This window comes from Neomonachus schauinslandi, chromosome 1 (assembly GCF_002201575.2).
Source record: "Neomonachus schauinslandi chromosome 1, ASM220157v2, whole genome shotgun sequence".
NCBI classification, from domain to species: domain Eukaryota; kingdom Metazoa; phylum Chordata; class Mammalia; order Carnivora; family Phocidae; genus Neomonachus; species Neomonachus schauinslandi.
The window spans coordinates 25,883,711-25,902,414 of NC_058403.1; the positions used below are offsets into that span (position 1 = coordinate 25,883,711).

At 37.1% G+C, this 18,704-nt stretch overlaps 1 pseudogene; it reads right to left on the minus strand.

Moving 5' to 3' along the window:
- Nucleotides 1-15,603: 15,603 nt before the first annotated feature.
- Nucleotides 15,604-16,409, minus strand: LOC110571170 (annotated as a pseudogene).
- Between the last annotated feature and the right edge of the window lie 2,295 nt (nt 16,410-18,704).

The window sequence follows — 18,704 nt, forward strand, 5'->3', positions numbered from 1 at the left end:
CTCTTGCTTTTTTTTTTTTTTTCTTACTCCAAATGGATATCCAAATTGTTCGAGCACTATTTGTTAAAAGATTATCCTATCTCTGTGGAATTGCCTTGGCATCTTTGTTGAACTCAATTGACCATATATGCATAGGTCTTTTTGAGGACTTCCTTTATAGTTTCAAAGATCTATATATCTAGCTTTACACTAATCACATACTAACTTGATTATCAGAGATTGAAAATAAGTCTTCAAATCAGGTAGTATAAGTCTTTCAACTTTGTTCTTCTTTTTCAAACTTTAGCTATGTTAGGACTTCTGTATTTCTATATCAGTTTCCATAATAAAGCATGCTGGGATTTTCATTGGGATTCATTGAATCTATAGCAAGAGTTTGGGAACTATAGCCCATGTGTAAATTCTAGCTTTCAGTCTGTTTTTGTGCTGCCCTCCAGCTAGAATTTTTTTTTTTTTTAAACAGGTCAGTCTGGGAAGAGTTTGCATTTTACATTTAATCTTCTGATTTCTGAGCATACTCTATCCACTTTTGTAAGTCATCTTTAATTCTGTAAATATTCTATAGATTTTAGTGTACAAATAGTCTACATCTTTGTCAAATTTATTTCAAAGAATTTAATATTTTTGATGCTCTTGTAAGTGGTATTTTTTTCCATTTCACTTCCTGGGATTTTTTGTTATATATTTTAATTTTTAAATATTGAGGTTGTGATTTTGCTACACTTACATATTAATTATAGTAGCTTTTTAAAAGCTTCTTTAAGATTTTCTATCTAAACCTACTTGATTTCTGTAAATAGTGTTAGTTCTTTTTCTATCATAGTTTTTACCTTTTTTTCTTCCTTTACTGAAGTCTGTATTTAGTGTCTATAGTATAATGTTGCATTGAAATGGTAAGAGTGAACAACCTTGTTTTGTTTCCAGTCTTAAGGGAAAAGTATTTAGTCTTTCATCATTAGGTATGATGTTAATTGTTGATTTTCTTTTTTCTTTTAAGATTTCATTTATTTGAGATAGAGAGAGAGAGAGCACCAGCTGGGGGGGGCAGAGGGAGAGGGAGAAGCAGGCTCCCCACTGAGCAGGGAACCCGACGCGGGCCTCCATCCCAGGACCCTGGGATCATGACCTGAGCCCAAGTCAGATGCTTAACCAACTGAGCCACCCTGGCACCCCAGTTGCTGGCTTTTCTTAGATGCTTTTTATTTAGTTGAGTAAGTTCCTTTCTGTATTAGTTTCTTAAGTTTCCTATAACATATTATTACAAACTTGGTGGCCTATGCAACACAAATTTATTTTCTAATAGTTATGAAGGCCAGAAGTCTGAAATCAGTTACACTGGATCAAAACCAAGGTATCATCAGTGTCCAGAGGCTTTAGGGGAGAACCCATTTTCTTGCCTTTTCCATCTTCTAGAGTTCCATTCCTTGCATTCTTTGGCTCATGGCTGTTTCCTCCATTTCTAAAACCCATGACATAGAATCTTTAGATTCTGAGGTCATCACAAAACCTTCTTTCTTCTGTACTAGAATCTCCAAATTGTTTCCCTCTTATTTTGGCATTCGTGATTTCATTTAGGGCTCATGCAGGTAATTCAAGATAATCTCATTTCAAGATCATTGACCTCATCGTACCTGCAAAGTCCTCTTGCCATATATAATAACACTGACAGGTTCTAGTGATTAGGAAACAATTATTCAATCTATCACAACTTCTATTCCTAGTTTACTAAGTTTTAGAATCATAAATGGATATTGGATTTTGTCAAATGCTTTTTTTTGCTCTGTTGATAATACCATATGATACTTCTATTTGATTCTGTCTTATAGTGAGTTATATTGTTTGATTTTCAAATGTTAAATAAAACTTTCATTTCTGAGACAAATCCCACTTAACCATGATGTGTGATCCTTTTATATATATATTTGAGTCTCATTTTATAAAATGAGATTAATAATTTTTCATCTGTGTTCATGAGGGCCATTAATATGTAGTTTTGAGTTTTTTGAAATCTTGTTATCAGAACAACACTGGCCTCGGAATGAGCTGAAATATCAGTTGGTGTTATTTTTCCTTAAATGTTTGGTAGAATTCACCAGTGAAGTCTTACTTTGCCTGGAGTTTCCTTGTTGGGAAAATCGTTAAGTACAAATTCAGTTTTTAAAATAGATATGAGGCACCTGGGTGGCTCAGTCTGTTAAGAATCTGACTTTTAATTCAGCTCGGGTCATGATCTCAGGATCGTGAATTGAGCCCCACCTCGGGCTCTGTGCTGGGCTTGGAGCCTGCTTGGGATTCTCTGTCTCCCTCTGTACCCCTCCCCCCCTCCACTTGTGCGTGCATACATGCTCTCTCTCTAAAAAAATAAAAAATAAAAAAACCCAAAATAAAATAGATATAGGGCTATTCTGTTTGTTTCTTCTTGAATGAGCTTTGGTAGTTTTTTTCTTTAAAGGAATTTTATTCATTTCATCTAAATTATTGAAATAATTGTAATTTTTCATAATATTCCTTTATTATTCTTTTAATGTCTAGAGCATCTGTAGTGAGTCTCCTTTTCCTATTTATGATATTGGTAATATGTATCTTCTTTCCTTTTTCTGGCCAAAAGTTTATCAATTTTATTTATCTTCTCAAATAACCTGGTTTTTCTTTCATTGATTTTCTTCATTTCTCTTTTTCTCTGTGTCTCATTCTCTTTCCCGATCTCTCTGTCTCTCTCTATATACACATACGTATATATAACTTTATTCTTTTACTGATTTATGCTCTTTATTTACTTTCTTCTCACTTTGAATATTATTTGCTTTTCTTTCTCTAATTTCTTATTGTGGAAGCTTAGTATATTGATTTCAGACACTTCTGTTTTTCTTACATAAGCATGTAAGCTTTAATTGTCCCTCTATGAATGTTTAACTTGCTTTTCACAACTTTTGACATATTGTGTTTTCATTTTTATTTAGTTCATATATATTCTAATTTCCTTTTTGATTTCTTCTTTGACCCATCAATTATTTACAAGTGTGTTTTTTTTGTTTAAAAATTTTTTTGTTTTCCATATATTTTTATGTTACTGATTTCTGATTGTCATCAGACATCATAGTTTTTATGTTTTGAAAACTTTTATATTCATTGAAACTTGTTTTATGGCCCAAAATATTTTGTTAAGTGTTCAAAAAAGTATGTATTTTGTTGTATTTTTCATCTTTAGATATTTTATTAGCTTTTAATTTTTTTTTTAATTTTCCATGTCTCCCCTTGTTATGCCCACTCTTATCCTTTCCTGGATATATAAAGCATATTTATAGTGGCTGTTCTAACATCTACTCTTTAATGTGTGTCATTTCTGCATCTGTTTGTACTGATTGATTCTTCCTGTGCTTCTTTGTATACCTGTTTTTTTTTTATTTAATTGGATATCACATTGTGAGTTTTGTATGTGGTGTGCTACAGTATTTGCAATCCTTTTAATATTTCTGGGCTTTATTCTGGGAAGCATTAAGTTGCTTCAGAACAAGTTGATCCTTTCTAGGTGTGGCTTAAAGCAATATCCTTCTAAGGACTCTACCCAATGCCCCATGTGTTAGGAAGCTTTCCACTCTGCATGCTCATGCTCATGATGCAGGCTCAAAGGGAGCCCTCTGCAGACCTCTGGTGTCCTCTCTTGTGTAGCTGTCCTCTTTCCCTGTGCTGTGTTCTGGAAACTTCCCTAAACAGCAGAATGGGACAATTTTAGGGCTTACCTTTTTTTTTTCCCCTTGTCTCAGGGGTCATTGTTCTGTAACAGTGGAGTAAAGATGGAGGCAGAAGTAAAAACAGGGGAGAGGGATGGAGGGATGAGGTAACTGGGTCATGGACATGGGGGAGGATATGTGTTGTAATGAGCACTGGGTATTATATAAGACTGATGAATCACAGACCTGTACCCCTGAAACAAATAATACATTATATGTTAATTAAACAAACAAACAGACAAAGCCAGATCAGTTTTTAAATGGTATTCCTACCCTAGACATAATGAGACATCTGTTTCAGGTGGGTTCAGATTCAGAAAGTGTCGAGGACCAGTCATTTTTAATACTATTGTATATACCTTCAACTCATTTGAAGTCTTTTTTTTCTGTCTTTCTTTCTATTTTACCTATTTTAGGAGACAGTAGCACAGCTTAAATTCAACTCACCACATACTTAGTATCTTCACCTGTGCAGTTGAATATTACTGGAGAAAAACACAAGTAGAATAACTTTCCCCTTAAAATCCATAATCATTAACATATATATTAAGGTAGAATACTAATATTAAGGTTGTTAAAGAAAATAAAACAGTTAACATCGAACAATTTGAAGAATCTTGTATAATCTTTATCTTTGTAACTGGACATGGTGAACTTTTCAGAAGTGAATCCAATATACAGTTTCTTTCAAATCTATGTATTTGAAAGGAGCCTTAGTGTAGGAGGTATTTCCTTAGTTGTGGAAGCTGGTTCAGGCCCATGAAGCTGTGAGATAGACAGAACTTACTCTGGCATATGTATATGAGTAGAAGGAAGGATTGAATTGAACTGGCAGGCAACATTAAATCTATTGCCTCCACTGGCAGAATTTGTTAGAAATGTGAGATCAAAACCTAGCTCTTGGGCAAAATCCCATGGAACTGTTAATAGGGGAAAAAAAGAAAATGGACTATGTTAAAAAAAAAGATTTTATTAAATTCTGTTGTTTTTTTGTTCATGTTAAGATTTTACCGAGAATAGTAGATAGCATTTTATATTAGTATATTAGCTGCATTTCATTTCAAGTGGGATTGAGTCACCATTAACTTATACAAAATAAGTGAGCACATGCACATTATACTCCTTTACTCTTGTTCTCTAATTCTGACATTGGTAGCTTGGACGTACAGTAATGCTAAGAAATGTACTTCTAGGAAATGTATGAACTTTTGACATCTGTTTAAAATGAAAGAAAACAAGTACTTTATTGAGAGTAAAAATGGACTCTAGATTTAGACTGAAACAGCATAAATGGTGATTTCTGAAAAGTGCTTGCTCTTTTTTTTTTTTTAGGTTAAATTAGATACAAGTCTAATTTAACCAATATAACTATACATTAGAGTTATATCAGGGAAGAGAATAGAAAATAGTTATAAATTTAAGGAACAGTGTTAATGTCTTATGGCATGTATTTACTAAAAACTGGAAGTTTTAGCACCATTTTCTGTTCCAATTTCTATTAGATTAGATAAGATCTTTGATCATTGGTGCCTCAACTTGGGCAATATTATAAAGTTCTCTTGAGGCAAAGGTTTATTAGAGAATCCAAGGAATTTTCATGGGTCAAGTAACATGAAGGTGGAATAGCAGCAGGAGGTCTCTTTTGTCCTCTAAGAGATATGAGCTATGATTTGCTACTTCTCACCATCTAAGGAATTTAAAGTTATATACAATATGATCTCATCCATCACTGTAATGGCTGGCAGGTAATGCTGTTAAAACACAACTGGCCAATAACATAATTTCTACTAAATAAATATATTGCAACTGCAAAAAGTTTAGTGGCTTTTTGCCCATGGTCAGTTACTGAGTCAGCATGGGCCAGGAATAGAAATAGAAAATTCAATAACTTATATATTGTCAATATTTTTGCAGCACACAGAAAAATAGTCCCTAAGATGAATGACATACAACATACTGAGTCTTTGTTCCTCCCACTAGATTGCATTAGCGTACCTTCATTGGTTTTTGCCCCAAGTTAATTTTACTTATTAGGTCTGTGAAAAACATGGCCATGTCCTTGGGGCCTCTGGACATGCACACCGAAACAAATCAATTATTTGAAATGCCACAGAATAAATACTATCAGAATAAGCTCCTTGGGAGAAGAAAGGTGTCATATAATTCAAAGCAATTTATAAATATCTACTTTCAGACACAGTGTGAGACCTGATCCAAACTTCTTTGAAGGAGATTTAAACAGAGCTGCTGATATTATGATTACATTGTCTCTTGTTTCATGCCTAGAGTAATGTTAAGGCAGCAGAGCTCAAGTATTTTCTCTAATATTGGTAGAGCAGTGTAAAAATAATGTATTTACTTATGAGGGGACATATATAGAAAATTACTTTGATTCAGATAGCTCTAGCTTGTAGAGATTTATTCCCACTGGGATAGTGGAATCTTTGTTGAGATTTCAGTGCTATTCTTTGAGTATTGAAAATATTTATAAAATAAGATTCTAAAGTAAAAGCCTTTTAGATATCATGGGGATAAGATCAAAGTTCTACCATGTTGCTACTAAACATGGTGAGGATTGTCAGAGAAGGGAATTATGAGTCAATATTAAAAAAATTGAAAAAAATGAGTCAATGTAATAGCAGTTACAGAGAAGACTTCTATGAACATGAATATTAAATAAGTGGAGTAAAAATATTAATTAAAGTAAGTTTACATAAGTATTAAGGAAACTGTAATTATGTAGTTTCAGAATTAAGCACCCATCTACACAAACATAAGAAAGAAAAGAATTTAAACTCTAATTATCCTGAAAAGTAACATAGCTTAGTATCATGATGATTATAAACTAGGCATTACAATTAGAAACTGACATTTATAAGGTATCTGACTTAAAATTTTTTAAATTTATTTTTAAGTTTTCTTTAAATTCCAGTTAGTTAACATACAGTGTAATATTAGTTTCAGGCATACAATATAGTGATTCTACACTTCCATGTAACACCTGGTGCTCATCACAAGTGCCCTCCTAATCCCCATCACCTATTTAGCCCTCTCCCCACCCACCTCCCCTCTGGTACCCATCAGTTTGTTATCTATAGTTAAGAGTCTGTTTCTTGGTTTGCCCCTCTTTCTCTTTTTTCCCCTTGTTTGTTTGTTTGTTTCTTAAATTCCATATGTGAGTGAAATTATATGGTATTTGTCTTTCTCTGACTGACTTATTTCACTTAGCATAATACTCTCTAGTTCCACTGAACATCAGGGAAATACAAACCAAAACTACAATGACATATCACCTCACACCTGTCCAAATGGCTAAAATCAACAACACAAGAAGCAACAGGTGTTGACAAGGATGTAGAGAAAGGGGAACCCTCTTGCACTGTTGGTGGGAATGCAAGTTGGTGCAGTCACTCTGGAAAACAGTATGGAGGTTCCTCAAAAAGTTGAAAATAGAGCTACCATATAACCCAGCAATTGCACTACTGGGTATTTACCCCAAAGATACAAATGTAGTGATCCAAAGGGGTACGTGCACCCCCATGTTTATAGCAGCAATGTCCACAATAGCCAAACTATGGAAAGAGCCAAGATGTCCATCAACAGATAAATGGTTAAAGAAGATGTGGTATATATATACAATGGAATATTATGCAGCCATCAAAAGGAATGAAATCTTGCCATTTGCAACGATGTGGAGGGAACTGGAGGGTATTATGCTGAGCGAAATAAGTCAATCAGAGAAAGACATGTATCATATGATCTCACTGATATGAGGAATTCTTAATCTCAGGAAACAGACTGAGGGTTGCTGGAGTGGTGGGGCGTGGGAGGAATGGGATGGCTGGGTGATAGACATTGGGGAGGGTATGTGCCATGGTGAGCACTGTGAATTGTGTAAGACTGATAAATCACGGACCTGTACCTCTGAAACAAATAATAGATTATATGTTAAAAAAAAAAAAAAGATAGTAGGAAGGGAAACATGAAGGGGGGAAATCGGAGGGGGAGATGAACCATGAGAGACTATGGACTCTGAGAAACAAACTGAGGGTTTTAGAGGGGAAGGGGGTGGGGGGATGGGTTAGCCTAGTGATGGGTATTAAAGAGGGCATGTATTGAATGGAGCACTGTGTATTATACACAAACAATGAATCATGGAACACTACATCAAAAACTAATGATGCAATGTATGGTGATTAACATAATAAAATAAAATTAAAAAAATAGAACTACTGTACAATCCAGCAATTGCACTACTAGGTATTTACCCAAAGAATACAAAAATACTAATTCAAAGGAATGCATGCACCCTTATGTTTATAGCAGAATTATCTACAATAGCCAAGTTGTGGAAACAGCCCAAGTGTCCAGTGACTGATGAATGGATAAAGATGTGATATATATATACACACACACACAAAAGAATACTGCTCACCCATAAAAATAATAAAGTATCCAGCTTTCAATGTTAACATTTTGCTTTGTGCTACACACATTAAGATCATACATCTCTATCCCAAAGGAGATCAACATTCATAATCTAGTGAGAGATATAGACAAGACAATAATTACAATAAAGTGGAATAAATGTATTTTTCTCAGAGAGGTATGTAAAGGATTCTTTGGGGTCTCAGAAGAAATCCTTCCTCCTTATTCCTATCCTACCTCTTAGTCCATGTTCCCATTTTAAAACATTTTTAGTTGATTCTCTTTTAGGTCTCTGGAAGGTTACAGATGTCTTTTGTATAGTACTTTAAAACATCTCAGCTCCACATTTGACTTCAGCCACTGCCCTGGCAATCCGTTATGTGCAGGTTTCCACCAACCTCATGCAGATGCAACATGGGAGGATTTTATTTCAGCTATGTGCTTAATTCTGCCTTCCTGTGCCAAAGCTTACTGATGCTACAGAGAACCCTTCCAGCACTGACATGTGTGGAACACAGATGTGTGGGTACTCCAAGCCCATAGGACCACTCTTTAGCCAACAGTGATTGAGAGTCAGTGCCTAAATGACTCATTTCATAAGACTTGTCAGATGGTCTGGCAAGAAACAACAATAAGTTGCTTGAAGGGGTAGCCAAAGCCATTGTTCAACTTCATCTACTCTCCTCTTTCACAACCCCTGTACTTAACTCCTACCTCCTGGACTTACTTCACAAATAAATTATTTGCACACACAACTCTGTCCCAGACTGTGATTTGTGGATAACCCCTGCTAAGACAATTGGTTCTGGGAGTGGCCTTTAAAAGCACACACTCTGGATCGGATTTTGGAGTGGGATCATTTGCTGTTAAAAAGGTAATAATAATCCTGTTCCTGGTCTTAAGAGGATGGAGATATCTTCTGTCCTGTAGTACCATAAAAGTAGTCTCATCTGTGTTAGGAATTCCAGAGAAACAACAAATAGGATGTATATATGCATACAGAGATTTATTTTGGGGAATTGGCTCATATGATTATGGGGGCTGGCAATGCTGCTTCTTGGAATGTAGGTCTAGTGGTGGAAAATTCCCTCAGTTTTTGTTTATCTGGGAAGATCTTTATCTCTCCTTCATTTCTGAAGGACAGATTTGCCATGTATAGTATTCTTGGTTGGTATTTTTTTCCTCCAGTTCTTTAAACATATCATCCTACTCTTTCCTTGTCTGCAAAATTTCTCCTAAGAAATCTGCTAATAGTCTCATGGGGATTCTCTCGAATATAATGAGTCACTTTTCTCTTGCTGTTTTCAGAATTTTCTCTTTATCTTTGATTTTTGATAATTTGATTATAATGTGTTTTGGCAAAGACCTCTTCATATTCAACCTATTTGAAAACTTTTGGGCTTTGTGAATCTAGTTGTCCATTTCCCTCTACAGATTTGGGGAGTTTTTAGCCATTATTTCCTTGAAAAGTCTTTCTGTCCTCTTCTACCTCTTCATTCTTCTAGGACTCCCATAATGTATATAATGTTTCTTTTGATGATATCCTATAAATTTTGTAGGCTATTGTCATTCTTTTTCATCCTTCTTTCTTCTTGCTCCTCTAACTGGATAATTTCAAATGACTTATTTTTGAGTTCACTAATTCTTTCTCCTATGTGATTGAATTCAATGTTGAAGCTCTGTAATGAATTTCTCAGTTCAATCACTGATTTCTTCAGTTCTAGGATAGCTCTTTGTTTGTTTTTATGCTTCTGTTTATTTGTTGAACTCCTCATTTTGTTCAGGTATTGTTTTCCCGATTTCATTTAGCTGTCTATCTGTATTCTCTTGTAGTTCACGGAGCTTCTTTTTGATGTCAAGTAGTTTATGTATCTCCATATATTTAAGGTTAATTACTGAAGCTTTATTAGTTACATTTGGTGGTGTCATGTTTCCCTGATTCTTCATGATCCTTGTATTGGTATGTGTACATTTGAAGATATGGTCACTTTTTCTGGTCTTTACAGGCTGGCTTTAGCAGAGAAAGGCATTCACCAGTCACCTGGCGTAGGATTCTAGATGAGCCAGTTGTGGTGTCTGTAGTCACCTGGAATCTCTTACTGGGGGCACAGGCAGATAAATGGGGCCGGCTGCCAGATTCCAAGGTTGTGCAGGATCTGTTGCCAGTGTCCATGGTCAGATGGGGCCTGCTGCCAGATTCCAAGGTTGTGCAGGATCTGTTGCCAGTGTCCATGGTCAGATGGGACCAACCATCAGTGTTTCATGGTTGGGCAGGTCTGCTCTTGGGGCCCCACAGTCAGGAGGGGCTGGCTAGAGAGGCTTTGCAGTTAGGCAAGGCCACTGGCAGGGATTCACAGTGTAGTAAGGATATTGATGGGCTTTTGTTAGTTGGGCAGGACCAGTAGCCAGGCTCCACAGTCATACTGGTGGGGTTCCAAAGTGGGGCAAGGCTACTGATGAGGCTCCTTGGTAGAGCTGATAGGCAGGGCTCCTGGGTCAGGTAAAGCTTTTGTAGTTAGGCCATGATCTTTTGGAACTGCATGGTTGGCAGAGCCAGTAAGCAGGGCTATGTGGTCCTGAGGTCCCTAACAGGGCTTTGTGAGGCTTTGTGATTGGGCAGGGCTAGTTGAGCGGGCTTCTTAGTTGCAGGGATGCTGGCAGGACTGCCCAGTGGGACAGAGACTTCTGACAGCCTCTGTCATTGGGCAGGGTGACTGGTGGAGCTCTTGATTTTATGGCATCTGCAGAGCCAGGGGAGGCTCCATAGTTGGGAAAAGCTGGTAAAGACTTGGTGGGACAGCAGTTACATGGGGCTTGTAAAGCCACTGGTGGAGGTCAAGGGGCTAATGCCAGGATATGCACTTGTTGGCATCTAGAAGTCCTGTTCCTTTTATTTGTTCCTAGCTGTCCCCAGGTGGTTTAGCCATAATTCCTCCATTGTTCTTCATGAGTGGAGACAGGAGTGGGCCCACTAAGACAGTGTTAAAGACTAAAGAAGTTGGATGTTCATCTTGGTCCCTTTTTCCCTTATAGGAGAAATTGTGGGCCTATGGAATCCTTTTAGGCATTATGCCATGGTGGCTTGAAGAATAGGTGATATGGATAAAGTATTCCTTTTACCCATTTTAATGTGGTTTTTTCTCATTTCTTGTTTGACCACGTATCTGGGCATCATGACCCAGCCAAGTTGACACATAAAGCTAACCATTACACCTGTGAAGAAGGTAAATGAAGGTACGAAGGAAGAGAAGGTGTTGGGTTATGCCAAAACTGTTGCATTTGAATGGAAAGGGGTAATGAAAATTTTAAGGATTGTGGAGTTGTCTGGCTATTGTAAACTACTTTGGATACACTGAAAAAAGAAAATGGCTAGTTCATTTTTAGGTAATGATCAATTCAAAGTATACTGTCAGAACCAGAGGGGCTATATTGGCAGCTTCTGAGGACATTTTCACCTATATTTTTAAAAAATATTATTCTGGAAAGGAGGCCCAACATCTAATTATAAGTGTAGCAGACCAATAAAGAATGTATAGCCTTAATAGTTCCCTATGTCAGAGACAAGATCTTCATAAAAAGAACTATAAGCCTGAGACTTAGGATGGAGACATTAGGACTGCCAATGTGGCCAGATTTCCCTAAATTCTCTGTGCTAGCAACGAATCTGCATACTAGGAAAAAACACTATTCTTTTTTTATTATTATTATGTTATGTTAATCACCATACATTACATCATTAGTTTTTGATGCAGTGTTCCATGATTCATTGTTTGCGTATAACACCCAGTGCTCCGTGCAGAATGTGCCCTCTTTAATACCCATCACCAGGCTAACCCATCCTCCCACGCCCCTCCCCTCTAGAACCCTGTTTGTGAATTGTGTAAGACTGTTGAATCACAGACCTGTACCTCTGAAACAAATAATACATTATATGTTAAAAAAAAAAAAAGAAGAAGATAGCAGGAGGGGAAGAATGAAGGGGGGGGAAATTGGAGGGGGAGACGAACCATGAAAAAAGACTATTCTTGTTTGGAGAACCTGTGAAAACCTCAACCAAGACCAACAACTTAAAACACGATGCTTTGTAGTCCACAACTTCTGCTCTTGCCATTCCCCCTTTCCTCCACCCCACATTATGATAAGAACTCAACACAGCCTGAGCTAGAAAATGAAATTCTGGGGGCATTGGTGGCTCAGTCCAACTCTTGATTTTGGCTCAGGTCATGATCTCAGGGTTGTGAGACTGGGCCCTGTACTGGGCTCTGTGCTCAGCACAGAGTCTGCTTGAGATTCTTTCTCTCCCCCTCTCTCTCCCTCTGTTCCTCCCTCCCCACTCATGCTCTCTCTCTCTGAAATAAATAAATAAACAAACAAATAAAATCTTAAAAAAAAAAAGAAAATGAAATTCTTGCTATGGGAGGGAATATTTCATAAACAAAAGGAATCACAAGATTTGGCTAACATATGCTGTCAGGAACCAGAGGAAAGTATGTAGGATCTTGAGGATGTTAGAATTCAAGGGATAAATTATAAGCCTGGGTAGGGAAAAACCTATTGACATGGGGACCACGTTTTAATGTTTTGGTAAGTCTAACCTGTTTAGATATACCTCTGGGATGGTTCCTCATAGTTTGGATATAATAATGATCCACAGTGGGGCGCCTGGGTGGCTCAGTCGTTAAGTGTCTGCCTTCAGCTCAGGTCATGATCCCAGGGTCCTGGGATCGAGCCCCGCATCCGGCTCCCTGCTCAGTGGGAAGCCTGCTTCTCCCTCTCCCACTCCCGCTGCTTGTGTTCCCTCTCTCGCTGTGTCTCTCTCTGTCAAATAAATAAATAAAATCTTTAAAAAAAAAACAAAAAAACAATGATCCACAGTAATAAAATGGAGATATTGGAACTGCTTTGACATAGTAGTAAGGAAAGGGCCAGAAAGCTCAGGAAAGTGAGAATATCTGAATGGTTTTACTATATAAGACCTGAGAACCAGAGAACCAGAGAGCTGTTTCCCAGGAGGTCCCAGAGGACATTTCTTTTACTTAGACAATAAGAAATGTACAGTGAGGAATATACAATCATCTGTAGGTTGATGTGAGGAGTATAAGAAGAAGCCATGAGACTGGGTTCCCTAGAATAAGTGAGAATAATAGGAATCAATGAGGCTAGACACCAGCTTGAAGCACATAATTACAGAGACAAATTAGATATAATTACTGAAAATAGGCAGCAGAATTGAGAATATTGAATACCCAGATTTTCCCAAATTTTCTGTGCTGGCAGTCTGCATGCTAGAGGAAAACAATCAGGGTCTTTTGTTCCACAATGATTTCCAGGCATAGCTAATAGATTATGGTGTCCCACAGTACAGGATAGATGATCAACCAAATATAGTACTATCTGGCTTATATTAACAACAACAATGACAAAAACAGAAATACAATATCTGATGAGCAACAGTCTGAAGTTAGACTCTGAATTTGAAAAATTATAGTGCCTCACTCAGTTTTCAGATATAAGTTTACACACTTAGTACCCATTGCTTGAAAAGAAGTCAGATTCTACTGAGAAAGATCTTTGCAATATCAACACAAAAATTTATTTATTTATTATTTTTTTTATAAAGATTTTATTTATTTATTTGACAGACAGAGAGCACAAGCAGGGGGAGCGGCAGGCAGAGGCAGAGGGAGAAGCAGGCTCCCCACCGAGCAGGGAGCCCGACGCGGGGCTCGATCCCAGGACCCCGGGATCATGACCTGAGCCGAAGGCAGACGCTTAACCATCTGAGCCACCCAGGCGCCCATCAACACAAAAATTTAAATGAGAAATTCAGATTTTTCTTAGGTAGCTGTTTATTTACCAAGGTAACTATTCTGGGGACAAGAAACACTTAGACTATGAGCATAGTTTGGATAAAGATCTGAGATTACACAGTTATCAGATGACCCAGAATGCCATTATGGTCTTCTGGATGAAGTAGGGGCTTATGGAGTCCAGGATGTAAATGGAACACTGGCCCAAGTCAGTTTCTTGATGAATCCCATGGTCCATATATCTACTCTGAGCATACTTCCCTAGCCACTGAGTGTATATTTTGCGACAAGCAGAACTTGCAAATTCATTTCCTGAGCTGTGAAATAAGAGGCCATTATTGTAGGAAGCCTCATGGGATGCCCCTTGATCTGCTTCCTTATTCCCAGCAAAAACAGAAATTCAGAAGCAACAGTGCAACCCCAGAGGAGCTGCCCAGCTTAGTGCCACCATGAAAGATTTAAAGGACTGTGGAGAGAGGAGTTGGTAACATCATATCCCTATTTAATTTGCCTCTGTGGCTTCTGTAAACACAAATTGATCATGACAGGTTATGATGCAATAAAGTTAAACGATACTCCACTCTCAGTTCTTTTGTTGGATATGGTATCTTTATTAGAAAATATAAACACAATCTAATAGTGTATGCAGGAGAGAAGGAGAATTCTGCTAGGGGAAATTCTAATGAAGTATTTGCCTGTTACATTTTTGATTGATATAATTCATGAAGAAAGATTAGCTTTGCCTTCTTTTCTTAGTGCTTAGTCTGAGAGGGAATGCAAGAAACCAAGTCTTAGGAGAAAAACTGCTTTCATAATCTCAAGTGTAAGCCACAAACAGGCTTTCCTGATGAAACCTTCAAAGCTTGAAGAGGTAAGACAACATGTATTCTATTAGACATTTCAATAAATATGCAAAAAAATCAGCAATTATGAACATAGTATTTGAATACTTAAAAATGCAATTATTTTCATGCTTTGAGTATTTTGTCCTGACAAGAGTTTTAAGAATATTTTGTTCTAGAAGATTCAGAAGTAAAACTTACACACCAGTACACACACACACTATCTATGTGTGTGTTATATATCAGGAATTCTCTGTATGATTAACATTCTGTACAGTCCTAACAGTGTCAAACAATGAGAAGCCAAACATGATCACATCAGTGACCTGTGTTGCAAAGATAGCACAGAGAAGGAATGGTGGGAGAATGAATCACTGTTGTCTTTGTTTTATGCTCAATGCTTTTGATAAGTTCAGCAGATGATTATAAAAACAGAATGACCTGTTTGTTTCCAAATAGCCAGACCCTTCATACTGGCTCACCACCAATGACAGTATTGTGCTAAGTGCTAAGTATTCAAAGAAAGACTGCAGGTAACCTTTACTTCTCTCTGGTCCCCTTACCAAACCTCTACTTCACTTATGACATTACTTGTTAAAATTTTGCTTTCAAAAATATAGTTAATATTTTGCTTTCAAAAATTTTGCTTAACCAAGTAAATTTTAAAATAGATAAAATAATTCTCACAGCACTAACCTTAGTTTTCATCTTCATTATAGCATTTTAGAATTACTCAAACGTGAAAATTGGAAATGTGTGTGCTTATTTGGAAAAGTCAAAAGCTGAGTCACTTCACTTTTTCCTATTGCTTCCAGTTGCTAGAATACTGGAAACTCACATAAATATATTTAATGTATCCATGTAGATTCCCAGGACTGAAATGATGGGATCATATTTTTGAACTTTATATATTGGTACTATTTCTGCATGCTTGATTACTTTCTGCATGTTATTTAGAAGGAACACACTGAAAAGACCTAATCCACCATAAATTTCCAGAGTACAGAGTGGCACTAGCCACAGTGGTAGGTGGAAGAAACATAGATCCTAGTGAGGATATAAAGATGAGACCCAGGCCCACTCCCAGAGATGGTCCCATGTTCAGAAATTTCCCACTGAGTGCACACGTGGCCATAGTGGAGGGACCTCTTCCAGTGCCCGCTGTGTACTATGCAGCTCTGATGAGAAGAGCCTCCCCCCACCCCATCACCAATATCGTGAGAGGAGCCAGTATGGCACCATTCACACTAGAATATAGGAACTAAGCAAGTTGCTTTGGGTCTTGGGCTCTGGTCATATAATACTGATTGTACTAGCATTCCAGCTCCAATTATGGCTGCAAATGTTGTACAAGTTGTCATCCAAGAGCCTCTCATAATGAAGTTCATGAGAAGAGTTCTGTTCACTTCCAGGGTGGACAAAGTCTCCTCTTTCCGGGAGTGACAGTTAGGTCCTTTTGGTTCTATTGTCAATAAAAATCCTAGCACTAATGGAGAGCGAGTGTAGAGATTCTGCAGAGACCTGTGGAATTGTACCTTACTGATATGGGAAGCTTTTGAAACAGGATGGCATAGGAAGGACTGAAGGCAACAGGCCATGTTAACAGGCTATTTTGTGCAATTATTTGCTGAATAATGTTCATAATTATAAAGAATATATAGAAGTATGTGGTAAAGTAGCTAACTTTGATGTATATATCAACCAGAAATATTTAGCCTGTCTACTGTCCTGTGATTTATGTTTTCTCAATAAGACAATAGAAAATGGGAAGGGGAAAAGTCATATCGCCTCAAACATAATACTTCTCAAAATAATTTTTAAATGAATGTGTAGTGAATCTAATTTTCAGCATGATGGGTTTGCAGTTCATGACACATCTAGATGGAGTATTTAGCTCTCTCATTTTAAACTGGTCATTTGAGATTTGAGTAATTATTTTGGAAACTAAATGGAAGAAATTCCAGCCATTTAACACCCATTATTTGTTGACTAAATTTTACTTTAGCATGGTGTGGCATAACTTTTGTGTATGTATTTTTGTTCACTCTAAGCTTGCACTTCAAATTTGCAGGGCTAATTGCTGGTTGAATCTGAGAATGTGAGTTTTTTTGGTCCTATGATGTAAATACCCTTATGCAATACCCCCAGCTTATCTGGCAAATTCTAAAATAACAGTACTGTCTCCCACTACCACATTTGGCCTTTGAGGTGAATATTTTTTCCTCAAAATCTGACATGAGACAGTTCTTTTATTTGTGTAGTTTTCATCATTTTCTTATTTCACGAACTCCTTTAAGTTTGCTGATACATGTAGACTTATTGACAAAGAGGAGAAAGAGAATGCATAGATTTGTTTAAATTATGAATTTTAAATGTTTTTTTATTCCAAAATTTCCTGAGGATAAAAATTATATTTTCTCATATGAAAGTATAACAGTTGTGAATTTATTATCTTTGGATTGTTTCAGATTATGTCATAGGTCACATAAGAAAAACACAACCCTTGGGCGCCTGGGTGGCTCAGATGGTTAAGCGTCTGCCTTCAGCTCAGGTCATGATCCCAGGGTCCTGGAATCGAGTCCTGCATCGGGCTCTCTGCTCCTTGGGAGCCTGCTTCTCCCTCTGCCTCTCTCTCTCTGTCTCTCATGAATAAATAAATAAAATCTTTAAAAGAAAAACACAACCCTGGTCTGGTCATCATCACTCACTAAACAAAATGTTCATATTTCTTTCTTCAGGTATTATACTAACAACTCTGGAGGCAATAAGTGGTCATTTTCTTTCTTTTTTTATTAAAGATTTATTTATTCTAGAGAGAGATAGTGAGTGGGGAGAGGAGCAGAGGGAGAGAATCTTCAAACAGACTCCCCACTAAACATGGAGACTGATGTGGGGCTTGATCTTATGACCCTGAGATCATGACCTGAGCCAAAACCAAGAGTTGGCCTTAACAAACTGAGCCACCCTGGTGCCCCTAATCAATCTTTGAATAGGTGAAAAAATATTTTCATTAAGTTTTATTAAACTTTTACCTCTTTTTCCTAGAATTATTTAGCAGGATGCTGCTATGCCTCTCTGAGCATATGCACATCATGTCAGTATGACTGATGGAAAACAACTCAGTGTATGTTATCTGTTTTCCCTGCAATCTCTGGCAGTTTGTTATTTCAAACTGCATTTGTAAGCTTCAAAATATAGAAATAGCAAAAGCAAAAATTAAAATGAAGCTAATGTGTGGAAGGCATTAATGAAAACATGCCCTTAAAGATATCATGGGAATTAGGAAGAAAAAGAGCCAATGGAGGATGGAATTACAAAAATAATTTTTCTTTTTTTAATAAAATAAATTGTTTAAGGGATACTAAATGTTTGATTTTTTGTAAAGGGTATGATAATGTTTACCTGTTAACATTATTTAAACAGTAAGGCAACATGGACAATATATTCAAGGGAAACAGTTATCCTTTTGGAAATATATTGCTTTTGTCATTTTTCAATAGTAAGAGGGACAAAAAAGTGAAATATATCTCATTAGGTCATCAGATTTCTAGATGTCTTCTTCTATAATGGCCAATTATAAAATACAAATACATGTAATAACTTTTTGTTGTTGTTTAGAGAAAGACAGTGCAAATGGGGGGAGCAGATAGGAGGGAGAGAGAGAATCTCAAGCAGGTTCCATGCTCAGCACAGAGAGTGATGTGGGGCTTGATCTCACAACCCTGAGATCATGACCTGAGCCAAAACCAAGAGTCAAACGCTTAACTGACTGAGCCGTCCAGACGCCCCAATAAGTTTTTTTTAAAAACATAATAGTTGCATTACTCTTACTGTGTCGTGCAATGCAATTTTACCTATGCTCAGAGTACATGACAAGGAAATTAGTCTTGTTT